Here is a 14,757-nt window from a genome sequence, read left to right as displayed (position 1 = left end):
CAAAGGGAATAACTTTGAAACAAGAAAGATGCTTGAAAAAGAATAAACTCTTAAACCGGGATAAAGAATTAAGCTTTGATTCCAGCCATTCAAAAGTTATAAACACATCCGGGAGTTCTGGCAAACCTGAGTCATGGTGTGTAACACTAGATTGTTTCTGCATGGCTCACACCATTATCAAGGGAAAATGCACTGGAAAGGTGTTCTGGGATCTTCTTAGAAACAGTCCATAACTCAAAAAAATATTTTACAGTTGTAAACTTTACCTGGGGTAGTGATCAGTTTCCTGTGAGAACTGTCGATTCTACTCCAGGGGGATTCGCAACCAGCACCTGACCGCAGGACAGTCGACAAAGCCAGTATGCTTAATATTCATTACTTTGAAAGGTCAGTGACGTCCAGAAAACTGAAATAAACACATTTTCTGGCATCCAGGCTGATTTTATCAATGGTTTTACGTACCCCTTGCACATTAGCTGTATTAGTACTTAAGCTAATTGTGTCATTATTCAAAAGTAAAAAATAACAGGATTTAGGATGATTGGATTAATACTGTAAATCTCCATAATCTCTGTAGCTCTGACGTAAATTAATCAGCAAAATTGACTTTTTTCTGCAAACAACTTTAAAGAGATTAGCCTGCTGCAATTATTATGTGTGTATACGGTATGTCCCTTTATCCTCATTGAACCATTGTTGAGCTTTAAAGACTATTTCACCATTTTAAATGATAGATTTTTTTCATAATTTACTCATCCTCATGTAATTCCAAATCTGTATGACTTTGTTCTGTGTGGGGGGGGGGGGACTGAAAAATTCTAAAGATTGTTCTGGGTTCTCTTTGTCATGCAGTTCTTTATACTGTGCCTGGTTACCTGGATGATCAACGACTGTTACTTTTTTTAATGAAAGTTATGAGTCCCTTTTTTTGTTCTGAATAGTTAAACTGAGCACTGTTCTTCAGAAAAAATCCTCCATGCCCCACAAATTCTTCAGTTTTCCAGCATCTTTTACATATTTGAATCCTTTTAAGCTGTGACTGTATGATTTTGAGATCCATCTCTTCACACTGAGGACATTGAGGTGTGAATCTTTTCAGTCCCCAGATTAAAAAAAAAAGTCTACAATTTGCAGAAAACATCTCTATATTTCATTGAATGCACAAACTACAAACCATGAAACATGGAATTACCCAAAATTATACACTGGAAATTTAGACTTGCCAAGCTCGATCCATACAGCTTTATTGTACAGGTGGAATAAAAGACAAAATGATACTCATGCATGAGCAAGAGAAAGACTGATTAGGAGAGAGAATGGAAAGAAAGCTAAAGCTGTGGCTGCTTTTTGTCTCAATGCATTTTTTATGAAATGAGACAGAATCTCTTACTAATGATACTGAATCCCTAACTAATGATGTTTAGGAGCTGTCCGATATCCCACTTCTTATCCAGGCCTCATTAACGTACCTGGGAGAAATACTGCATGGGAGAGATGATTACAATCATTACTTCCCTCTGTCTGTTTCAGACACGTTATATTTTCCTGATTAAAATCCAAGTCACTATCCTGGAAATGATTAATTGCAAGTTTGGCAGGTGCAGGAATGTTTCTGCAGATGTTTTGCTGGTAAGCACACTGAAATGATTCAGATGCTTCGTAAATGGAACCATGCATGAGACTGAAAAACACAAATTGTTGAGTAATTCAGTACTTCATGGGGCAGTAATTTGCATTTAATCAATGTGTAAACTGATCACAGAATTTTTTTTTAAAAATCCTAATTTGTCTTTGACCAAAAATAAAGTCAATGTAAAATAACCATTTATTCCATGTGATCTTTGTGCACTTGCGCATTCAAATATGGCAAAACATTTCACCCTATAGGCTTGTTGTCAAAGATGCCAATTGTCACTGATCCTTGTGTGTCTAGAAACCATCCATGACTCTCTAAATAATAAAGTATGTGTATACACATTGCACCAATGAGATTTGAGAGCTACGGCAAAGGATAAGACTATGAGCAATTGACTTAAATATCATTCTATTTCTAACCAAAGCAGTCATATATGTTCAAAAGTCTTCAAATATAACGCATGGATCATTTGGACCAATGTCATGTTATGCTTGTTTTGTGAGTGTGTGTGTGTGTGTGTGTGTGTGTGTGTGTGTGTGTGTGTGTGTTTTAAGCACACAGACATTCTGCCAATTGTCTTCTTTTTGTGATATATAGGGGAAAAAAGAAGTCATATAGGTTTGAAAGTGTGACAGAATTGCCTTTTTTTTTTTTTTGGTGAGCTAGCCTAATTTGTGTTTGAGTTAAAATGTCTGACCGCAAGTTATATTTACTGAAAGGAAACACCAAACACATGCAGAGAAATATAGGCTTTTATATAGGTCTGAAATGGAAAATGAAAATTCCTGGGAACCCTGCTGTCTTTGAGTAACGTTTGCATAGTCTCATGTATAAACAGTTTGAACTGTTTCCTGTATTTTGGCTGCCTTTGAGGGGGGTGGAATGCACAGGGTGGAGAGACAGCTGAGGGTGGAATAGTGTCTATATGAGAAAAAAAAATGCATCTGGGCCTTCTTTCCACCGAGAATAAACACTGTCTGGTCACCACATAATCATAAAAAATGAAAAATACAGCCTGTACAGCCCTTGCTATCATAACTGATGTATATGCATGTCATCTTTGTCCATTACAAATCCAGTATCACACAAAAACCCTCCAACACAGAGTGCTGCTTGAGAATAATGGCTTTTGTACAACTGCTCTATTGTTAAACATGTTACTAAGTCCAGTACTTAGGATTCCTCATTTAGCCATACACTGTTAAAAATATTCTGTAAAATATACGGTAAAAAACCGGCAGCTGTGGTTGCCAGAATTATACCGTAAAAAATACGGTAAAACCGTTTTTGGTTTAACGGTTTTATACCGTAAAAAAGTTACAGTTACACTGTTGTAGGTTTAACGGTTTTATTTTATATTTACAGTTTAATACCATAATTTAACTGATATAATATTAATATACGAACTTATAGAAGCACTGAAATCTGTTTTGTACCTTTGTATTACACTGGTAACCACCAAAAGCAGGTGGTGATGAGAGAGTCATGTGGTAAAACAAAGCCCATCACAAGCAGCTTTTAAATAATAAGATACATAGAAGGTGCACGGTGTCATTCACACAAGCACTAAACACCATCATGGTGAGACTCATTAAACTGAAATATGCAATAACCATTAATTTAACAACATTTTATGTAACATACAAACCTAATTAACATAACAGATGAGAAAAAATTAAGAAGAAACATAGTTATTTCAAAGAAAAACCATCAAATTCAAACAAAATTTGAAATGCAACTCCGAGAATTCTGGGAACGTAAGTTTAAGTTTTTTCCCTGTAAATTTTACAGGAAATTACTGTTAACCAGTAAACAGGTTTGTACTGTAGCATTTTCACAGTTTTTTACAGTTAAAATCACAGTCATTTTTTACAGTGTATGCAATCCAAGTTTACAATGTGTAATATTAAAGCAGGTGCAGGATGTTATTCTAATGCTTTCTATACATTAAAAAAATCCTGAAAAAAAATGTGCCACATTTTACACAAAACTATTAAGCAGCACAACTTCTTTCAAAATTTGATAATAATGAGAAATGTTTTTTGAGCAGCAAATCGGCATATAAGAATGATTTGTGAAGAATCATGTCACACTGAAGACTGGAGGAATGACAGCTGAAAACTCAGCTTTGCCTTCACAGGAATTTTATATATATTTATATATTTCATTTTAAGTTATAATTTGATGAAAAACTATTAATTTAAATGGTAATAATATTTTACATTATTATTTGTAGTGGTAGTATTAAATGCATCCTTGGTGAGCATGTAGTGTACATACAGGCCAAATAAAGAAAAAGATGCTTATTACAAAGAAATCATAATAATCTGCAGATTTTAATGCTGTGCTCTTTTTAGACTGAACTGCAGGACTGTGAGAAAATCAAAAGTCAAATTAAAAGGAAATTCTTTAGAGAGTGCAAAGAAAGAGTAAGAAAATGAATCTCCTTTCACCACACCAATCTGAACACAATCACCTCAAGGGTTGAAAATGCAGGATTCCTGGATGTACCGTGTATTTCGTGGGATATTTATTTACAAAAACTTTGTACAATTATGTTTCTATAAACAAGTGGAATAAATGGCTTTCTGATTTGTGTTAGTGGGCATAAATTACACAATGTTTTTATTCTGTGGTCTTTGAGTCATAACTAAGATAAAAACAAATAGTGTGCCCAAGCAGGACTTTTTTTTTTTCACTTTCTAATGCCCTGACAGATTCCTGAAACAAGGAGTTTTTTAGTCCAAAATAAATAACAATTTCCATAAATTCATATATTTTCACTTTTCTAAATCCATAAATCCATCCATATTTTAATAAGTTTTTTTTATATTTATTTTTATATCCAAAGTTAAAAACTGTAATAGTAAAAGCTATATGGAACTGCTCAGGGTGGGGGTGTGTGTGTGCACTTGGATTGGTTAAATGCAGAGCACAAATTCTGAGTATGGGTCACCATGCTTGGCCATACGTCACTTCACTTTCACTTTCAACTACAGTACAGGGTCAATAAGAAAACCAATCGGCAAAACAACATGTCTATCAGGGATTATTGATTCATATTTTAGCTAGAAGCAATGGTTTTAAAGTTGAAACTCTTTAATAATGGATTTGTTTCTTATAAGCAGCCAGCTTTTCACTTCACCAGACATTAACTGATGGACTCCTGTGGATTACTTGTGAATTCTTTTGATGTTTTTATCAGCTGTTTGAGATCTCATTCTGACGGCACCCATTCACTGCAGAGGATGAGCTAAATTTCTCCAAATCTGTTCTGATGAAGAAACAAACTCATCTACATCTTAGATGGCCTAAAGGTGAGTGAATTTTCATCCGATTTTTATTTAGAGGTGAACTATTTCTTTAATCACACGCGCTAAGGGTGGTATGGCCGTAAGAAAATATTAAAAAAACAAATTTTTAGCTTTTTGTAAAACAGATTTTACTATATTTAAGACTGTACCAATTCAAGCACTGAATTACCCCAAAAATTGTGAAATGGCTTTGTTGGACAGTGTTGAATGAGTGGTTTGGATATTTATACAAATATTTACAAATTCACGTTTTATTTTTGTGTTATTTACAGTATGTTGCTATGTGATTCCTTAATGTTCTGGGTGCTTTTTAGGGCATTATCTTCTTCAATGTAAGTTTATGGGTTTTTCACCTTATCAGCTGTCATGAGAATTTTGCCTTATATCTTAGAAGAGTACCAGCACACCTCTTCTTGACAAGTTGTGTGATATGAGGTGTCATTCATGACCATAGCACGAATGGTGCAGGATGAGTTATGCAGTGAAGTTTAATACCTTGAATATAAGCAACATTAATAGTGATGCATGCCCTGCAAAACTCACCACCACAATGCTAGTCCACATGTTCTGAACAGCTTCCACAGTGCTGCACCATGACCCCTCACCCAATTCAGATCAGTGTCTGTCTAGACTTGTTTTCAAGCCCTTAATGCATCAAAATAATCTGAGCTTTCCACGTACAGCTATTTCACAGGAATTCATTGGTTTCTGTGAAAAGATTTAAGTTTAACAGGAGTGTTCGCTGCATGCTGTGTACTGAGCAAACATAATGTCTCACCGCACCAACACGGAGTCAGTTACAAAAAAGGAGCACAAAAATGTGTTGAGTGTGAGGAGCTGACATTGTTCGCGTTATTGTTAAGTTTGTGTTATCAGGAGTCCATAGAATTACTAAAAACCATATGCTTTTAAAGAGCATCACATAAATTCTCACAGCATTTGTTATGTAACGGCATCATGAACCCCAATTGTGAGCAATAAAACATGGTTTTGTTCCACAAGAACTTTAATAGTAACGCTTCATTGATTTTGTACCTACTCCAAAAGGTTAAACGGAGGACAGACGGTGCTTCCAAGTGTCAAGTCTTAGTGTTTCTAAACGAATAGAGGAGAAAGCATTCATGCAAGCAACGTTAGCTACTATATGAAACCACAGGAGACACTTTAGCAGGACACGCTTAACTGTTACTAGCCTTACATAACTTTCAAAACCACTTTGGCAGAGAGGAAAGTGCACCATACCAAAACAAAAAAGATCATAACCTTACATAATAATAAGAAACAGCTCAAGAAAATGACCGCCACTGAAGAAATACGATCCGAACAATTACGAAACATTTGACTTTTCCCTTCATTTTTTCGCAGCATGCATGCGACAGAGATCTACCCCCTCCGCCTCCAACGATTTCCAAGAAATCATTGATCGGTTACATTAATCTCTCAGTAATCAAGATGATCCTCCACCTCTCATACAACTCATGAACCCATGAACTAGTGTGCTATAGTAATGAGCTGGCGTTGGCACCTAAACCAGAACAATGTCTCCCCTTTGCCTCCAGCCAGACATAAGATCTTCCTCTCCGATTCAGACAGCCTGCACTCATGCCAGGTTTATGGATTATCCATCCATAGAAATATAACTCTCTTCTCCTCTCATTATCATTGACTTGATGACAGGTAAAATATACACGGAACCCGTTATTCAGGGTCCTTTCTTTTCTACAAAGGCCTTCATTAACACCAAAAAACATTGATTGTGTACAAAAGGCTTTGTCCGTGTGGTCAGAGCCTGCGTGACAATGAACAGAATGTCCTTTCCTGGTTTAGCTGTTATAGAAAAACAAGCTGCCTGAAAGTTTGGAAGGTAGTGAATTGTATTTACCCCCCCCCCCCCCCCCCATCAACCCACATTCTCATGTGCTTTTTTAATCCACACTGAAAAGAAATTAACATGAAGTTCTGGTTAATGAAGGGCTGAGGGCTACGATGTTCCAGTTTGGCCAAGGGAAATTAAGAAACTGAAAAGAAAAGAAGAGAAAAGAAAAGTTAAATAAATGTAGACTATACTGTATTAACAAAGAGCCATCACATGGCTAGCAAAGATGTAGATGAGTTTGTTTCTCCATAAGAACAGATTTGGAGATGATCTCATCACTTGGAAGTGATTTCATCACTTGCTCACCAATGTGAATGGGTGCCGTCAGAATGAGAGTCCAAACAGCTGATAAAAACATCACAATAATCCACAAGTAATCCACACAGCTTCAGCCTATCAATTAATGTGTCATGAAGCAAAAAAAAAACTGCACATTTTAACTTCAAACTGTTGTTTCTGGACAAAATACAAGTCCATTATTGATATGATAATAAATACTTCCTCCAGTGAAAAAAGTACATCATCTGTTGTCCTCTCACTCTCAGATTTATCGGTTTATAACTGTTCCTGACTGCTTTTACTTGTAAAAATGGCTTGATCTGTGTATATTTCTCTCCTAATTCATACAAGAACTTAATGGATACTATTTTTAATGGATAAAGCAATATTATGGATCGAGAACTTGTATTTTAGCTAGGTTGAAGTTAAAAACACCTTAAAATGGATTTGTTTATTACAGACATGCAGCTTTTCACTGCATAAGATTGGTGGACTGGAGTCATGTGCATTGAATGTGGATTATTGTGATGTTTCTGTTAGCGATTTTGGATTCTGATGGCACCCATTTACTGCAAATCTCTCTAAATCTGTTCCAATGAATAGAATACTCAACTCATCTTGCATGGTCTGAAGATGAGTACATTCTCAACTTTACATTTATTGCTTTAATAAACAAATAGAAAATAAACACAGCAAATTACAGCTACAACATGAATTCTTGCAACAATAACTAGTTCAAGTAATGGTTTGAATTAAAACTTTTCTCTTTCTATTTGTGCTTTTCCAGATTCATACATAGTCAGACTTCTCTAACATAAATGAAAATTAGAATTTAAGGTTTATGTATTAAAATGTTAAAAATCATTATCTAATATATCGGTTACAGTTGCATGCTGGGCTAAAGGAAGCAACACAATCAAGAATCTCCACAAGTGCAGGTCATTGAGTGTATCCTCCAGACGTGGCATGACTTTCAAAGGGTGAGTAAGTTCAGATCTATGTAACACATATGGCTTAAATAAGCTCCATGAAGGGTTTTTTGCACCATACCATACCTCAACCCATGCGTTGGACTATTCAGAGTTAATTTAGCTTTAGATCTCACCCAAGCCACCTCAAAAAATACCCTTTTTTTTAGTACAGCTGCAGGAAAATGAATGTGACTTTAATAAAACGCATTGTTTTTCCTAAAACAGTTGGTGCACAAAGTATAATATCATGTTTAACGTTCATCAAATCTGGACTGGAACAAAGTCTTTCAGAATAATACTTGGACTTGAAAAAGGACAGATTTTAAGAGAGAGAAAGGGTGTATGTAAAGACATAGTTTGTCAGTTACTGTAGGATGTTGTGGTAGACACTTAAGCATCAAATGGCAATTCAACTAACGAACTGCTCTTTACTCCACAGACTGGCATGCCTGACACCTGGAGGTCGCAGGTTCACTTTTCCTGGAACAAAGCAAATGAAAAGGAGAATATCAGAGACTGTCGATCACAGTGTGAAGCCCTTATTTATGTCCCAACAAAACTGACAGCAGAGCATCACTACAAACATGAACCTGGGTCAGCCAAACTATAAATAGCAGTCTGTGTGATAAGACAGCCTGAATGTCTGGCCAGATTTGATATTAACTGGTTTAATGTCTCATCCCTATAGAGATGGGTAAATCTCTGTGGGTCAGCAGCAAAATATTTTTCATCCCAAATGATAAAAAATAAAATAAAAATAAAAACAGAATTCATTCTAACATGCTTTTTTAATTAACAGTTTGTATTTTAAAAAATGCATGACATTATAAAATTATACATTACGCGTAACACACTTCCCAATTAACTGAAGAATACACAAGATATTAAAGATTCAACAGCCCCTCCAAAAAACAAACAACAAAAAAACAACAACAAAAAAATGTTGTTACTTCATTAACTGTTCAGTGTGTGAAACTCATCATGTTCTCTCCTGCTCTTCTGCTGCTCTGGGTTTCTGTTTTTCTCATCATGAGAACTGGCCTGCTCTTGTATAAAGAGGAAACAATTGATGCACTGAGGGAGCCAACGTGGCGGGTTCAACCATAGGCCTTGCTAATGTCATGAGGATCTTTAATACATGTAATAAATTCTATGTTTAACCTCAGTTAAAACTGATGCAGTTAGACACCCATTCATACAAACACACACATGTATATTATGCTCCAGTATCCCCAAGAACCCACATATATATCCATCCATTTTTCAAGCTGCTTGTCCTCGTGGGACTGATATCCATTCATTTTCCAAGCCTCGTGGGGATACTGGAGTACATATTTGAAATATTGCTATCTCATTCTAAGATGACATGCTTCTGTTATCATTGCTACTTGGCCTGCTATAACATGACTCTGGTTTCTACAATAACATGTTGCTATTATTGGTATTGCATAAATGCTAATACCTGAAACCTGTATATAAAGTATTAAAAAGGTATTCATAATATACAATGCAAACCACATCAGGCAATATAAATGCATTGCTTTGCATGTTACTGCATGCAATACTGCATAAATCCATTCCGCTTTTGAAGTGATTTTTTATTGCAAAAATAAATGAATGCATTACAGTATAGTATACTAATTTCAAATGGAAAATAAATTTGCTTTAAGAACTTTGCAATAACAATGGGTGTGTAGCATTAGTCATGCCTGTGCCGATATAAAATCTTGTTACCAAATGAACTACGTAAATGGGAATTCCCCCCAGTTTAAATGTTTTTAATAGTGAGTTCTTTATCCTACAGCTGTTCATGGGACGTAGGCAAATATACTCTGCTCTGCCAAAAACAGGAATCAAGAGATCCATCCATAACACCTTTTGGCTGTAATGCTAAAGCCTCCCAGCTTGAGAGAAATGGCTAGTTAGGAGTGTTGGTACAAGGCCAAACACATCTCTGGACAAGACAGCTGTATCAGACTGAAACTTGGAGTTTCAGAGTCAGTACATGTGTATTTTTTACCCTAAAAAGATGAAAGTTAATTGTATCTGTAAGGTGGTGACGTGTTGCCACATATTCCTAACTGTAGGTCAGCGATACACTTTTTTCAGCTCAACATAATGGTTTTTGGGGTCTTAAAAGCACCAGTAGTGCCTTCGCTTATGTTTTTCTTACAAACTAGAGAATACACTAAAAAAAAATTAATAAATACCTTTTGATTGTCACTGGAAATAGATTTTTAAAAGAAAAAAACAAAACTGAAAATTTGCTGACAATTTACTCCCCCTCAGGCCAAGATGTAGATATGTTTGTTTCTTTATCATTACCAATTTGGTGAAATTTAGCATTCAAACTCTTGCTCACCTATGGATCCTCTGCAGTGAATGGGTGCCGTCAGAATGAGAATCCAAACAGCTGATAAAAACATCACAATAATCCACATAGCTGTGTGTGTTAGAAACATATCCATCATTAAGACAATTTATCTTTATCTTAATTTTTGTAACTTTAACCTTAGTTTTTTTATTGGTGAACTATTCCTTTAATAGTGATGGTTGATATTTTTTCCCATTGTCTGTGGGAATGCAATATTGTGTGAGTTATCCCTCTTGCCCTATGTGGCTGACATTTTTGCCTTTTATTGGACAACTGAGTCTATAAATCCAAATCCATATTATGGCTATTTTTCTGTTTAGATATAATCATTTGCCACAGTATTGAAGGGATTACCTATATACACCTTTGAACAACATTATGTTCTCAACCAAAACTTACCTATAGGCGGAGGGTCTTTTTATCTGAGACTGGATCATGTTGTGAGTGACATCAACAGTTAAGGGATTAAATGCAGCTTCAGTCTGCCCTTCACTTCTTGGCATCCCAGTGTTCTCCTGCAGAATAACACTGAGGGCTTGTATCAAATCCAAATGGTTTGGTCTGGAAGTCAGTATTATGTCATACGAAGTTCATTTTCTTCCCTTCTATTTCTGTAAAACCAAAACAACATAAAAATTAATATAGAACAGTTGTATTGGATTGTAAGTGGTTTCAGAGTCATTCATGGGTCATTATTAATAATATGCTATTATTTAACAAGAGGTTTCCAATATTTTTGTAAGAGGACAAGAGGAAGACAGTTAGAGAGCAAGAGATTTGGTAATGTTGCGTAAAAGAGGTGTAAGGCTTAAAAAACCTTTCCGTACAAACAGTCAGTCTGCTGTTGACTTTGACCCCTTCCAGACAGACGCTAGCTATTAAAAGTCAATATCAGTAGTGCTGACACTGAAACATTGGAAATACCAGCAACACTACAGCTGCTGAAAGACTAAGTGAACCAAGGGACTGAATTTTCTCTTTACGTGCATTTGCAATCTAATTACATTCAATTTGAATAAATCTTAAGTACTGCACCTAGCCACAATGTTTCATTAAACTACATTTCAGTATTACGTCAAGAATGGTATTACAAGAGCTCTAGTCTAGATCAGTGGTTCTCAAAGTCAATGCTCAAAAGCCCCCATTATAAGAAACTAGAACTGTTAATTAAAATTGAATAGCAATGAATATCAAAACATGAAATGAATGCTTTAAAGCACTATTCCTTTGTTAAAACAAAATACATGCTTTATTGATGCTGTTAACTTATTTAACTTCTAGCTTATTTGAAATTGTAATTTTAGCATTTCAATACATGTTCTTTTAAATAATTATCATCTTGTGGTTTAAGAATCACTGGTCTAAACATAGTCCCCTCCAAAAGCACCCTATGATGTTGTTCCCATGAGCTGAGCTTCCAGAAAACTTCGGAGTACTTTTCAAGAGCAACAATTAAAAATTCCATGTTCAGGACCACTGATTGGCGAAGTGAAACTGTATCTGTATACTGCATCTTTGTTCATCAATTAAAGGCAATAAATAGGCCACTGTCATAAGAAAATCTGTGTCAGGACAACATTTGACACAAATCCTGAGAGAAATGAGGAAATGAATAGAAAGGCTGAAACAGAAAGATTTAATTAAAGCGTTTACAACAATTAATGTCTCACACTTGAATGGCATGACAGCAGGAGAGTGAGTGGACAGGAATTGTGGGTGATTATATCATGCTACATGAAGTTGTAATACAATAGAGACACTGTTTTGTCTCTCTATTGAACTACATTGTGCAAGCGCCCACAAAGGCAACACTTGCTTTCTGATTGGACATCTGTAATCTGAATCGTTGATGCACTTCATTTAACATTCTGAACAAATCAAAGAGTCCCATCCACCTGGAGGTTATTTGCAAAAGCTCTCATACTCAGTAACACAAGGCTGGCTGACTTGCCAAAACTCTTTTAAGTTTCATATCTCAGAGCAATTGGGAATCTTATCATTATAATACAAATCACTTGCAGTGCAACAGAAATACTGCTTGTAGAGTATAGGATACAGAGCAGCTTTGCAAACATTCAATCAATGCTACACTCAAAATGAGTGCTTGTAAGATAGCAACTGAATGAAACAAAATATGAATTTTTGTACAGATACAGAAAGGATGTGAAACAATAAAAAGGAGTTGAATGAGTGCAAACCCTCAGTATGGACCTATTGTTCCTATAATTACACAGTGATCTAAGTTTATATCTCACAATTCCGACACAATGAAGTCCAAATTATGAGATAAAAAGTTAAAATTGCCTTTTTTATTTTTTCGGTGGAAAAAAAAGTGAAGAAAAAAAAAAAGTGTGAGATGCAAACTCAGAAATCTGAGGCGTGGAACAATGAAAAAAACTTTCTTTGAATCTTGGAATTCAGATTTTTTTTTAAATTAAGACAAAAAAAAACAATTCTATTAACTCAAATCAATATTTAATGTTCACATTATTTAATGCTCACGGTTAACCTGTGAGCAGAGATTTGATTGGGGAGGGGATGGACCATGAGTCAAGAGGCATAGCAGAGGAGACAAAATGAGAGGAGGGAGCCAAGAGCCAAGGGGATTGGAAGGAAGTTGTTCATCCAAGGAATGGAAACATATTGGACACTAAAATGGCCATAAACTCCCTAAGAGAGGTCAGGGTTACAGAAAACGGCTGGGGAGATTCAAAGAGGCAAGGAGGCTGTCAGCGCAGCAGTGGGGAACCAAGGTGCAACAGGTTCAGCAGAACCCAGAGAGAAGGGTGAGTCTGCTAAAGAGATGTGGTTTATTATATGCACACACACACACACACACATAGGCCCAGAGGAGGAGAATATGGATATAGAATGAATACATTTAACACTGCTTTTTAATAAAGTTAGCATATATATATATATATATATATATGAATATATATATATATGTATGTATATGTGTATGATATCTTCTTGATATGTTCTGTCATATTACATTACTTTGGTACAATTTCTATTAGGGGCATAAATGATGACAAATCACATGACAATGTGACCAATCCAGCTTACAACTCCATATACGTATATTCAAGAATCAGAGACTTGAGCTGGAAATTTTTCTACTTTGGTCAGTAATTCTAGTAACCACCATCAATGCCCCATTCACCACTAATGTTCTTTCTATATTTATTCAGAATCCAAATTCTGAGTAAATTGTCATATTTAGATGAGTGTTTCCAATAACAAGACCATGCAGCTCATCAATGCCTCCTTAGCCGCGAATAGATTAAAATATTTTTCCTTCTTGATTTTCCACGAAAGAAGATAAACCCTGACCTCTTCAGAGAGGGTCTGAAGCCTCTTAGATTACCTGGCTCACCACTAAAACTCAATCAAAGAAGCTTTTGTCAGGCTGTAGTGCCTGGCGTGAGTGAGCGTGCACCACAGTGACCTTTCTACAATAGCCACTGTTCTACAGCGTGAACTATGGACCTTAACAGCAGCGAATAAGGCCAGTCCATTCTGAGGAGACAATTGCATTCTCTAGGAAAGCAAGAGCCTACTCTGCGGCCAACCATCAAATACATGAGCTTTTCTGGATTAAAGTAGTCTATCTAGCCATTGCGGGGTCATCAGCTTTAGGGAGACGGAACAGCGAAGACAAACAGCAGAGCCATTGTAAAATTCTCATGGCATCAGAGCTATCACAACAAGCACAAAGCTGCACAGACACGGGGCCAAAATCAACAGGCTCTCGATTCCTCTGGAACGATCCAACGTGATATTTACATTGGAGGAACACAAAGTAATGCACTTTGTGAACAAGATCACAGGGATGAGTAAAGGTTTCAGATTTAGGTTGATTCAGAGCGTGTCCCTTTTTCTGAGACATACGCTGTGCGGCTGCATACAATGGACGATGTGTTTGACGGATCATTTTGGCTGTCTGTCTAGGCCACACACCCGAGAGAAATAAACCACTACGGAGCTAGCCTGAATAAATGATGTGTGAATGTCTAACTTAGTTGACATACGTATAGTATGGACCTCCGTGCAGTCCCAGAATGGGGAGTAACCGGCGGGTGGGACAGGAGGGCATACGTACAAATGCATTAAAGTGGTGAGGGGGTGTGGGTCACAGGCTAGATTAAAAGACCTATAAGAGGATTGCTTCTGACTCAGGAGGGCAGACTGCTTCCTTGTGTTGTCGAGATCTGTCATGGTATTAACATGCCTTCAGGGGCTCCTTCAGATTAACTCCCTGTGAAAATCAAGGATGTCGCTTAACATTTATGTGGGTTTAAAAA

The 14,757-nt window shown here is 36.3% G+C and overlaps 1 long non-coding RNA gene across 1 annotated transcript; it reads right to left on the bottom strand.

Annotated features, from left to right (window-relative positions):
• Positions 1–8,249: 8,249 nt before the first annotated feature.
• Positions 8,250–13,295, bottom strand: LOC132112564 (uncharacterized). The gene is made up of 2 exons (XR_009424986.1): positions 10,846–13,295; positions 8,250–8,556 (listed from the first exon to the last, which is right to left on the bottom strand). It is a non-coding gene; the product is annotated as an uncharacterized LOC132112564 (long non-coding RNA).
• Between the last annotated feature and the right edge of the window lie 1,462 nt (positions 13,296–14,757).

Source organism: Carassius carassius, chromosome 32, assembly GCF_963082965.1.
Source record: "Carassius carassius chromosome 32, fCarCar2.1, whole genome shotgun sequence".
In the NCBI taxonomy this organism is placed as follows: Eukaryota; Metazoa; Chordata; class Actinopteri; order Cypriniformes; family Cyprinidae; genus Carassius; species Carassius carassius.
The sequence above is the reverse complement of the archived record's forward strand: the minus strand, read 5'-3'. Positions and strand labels throughout refer to the sequence as shown.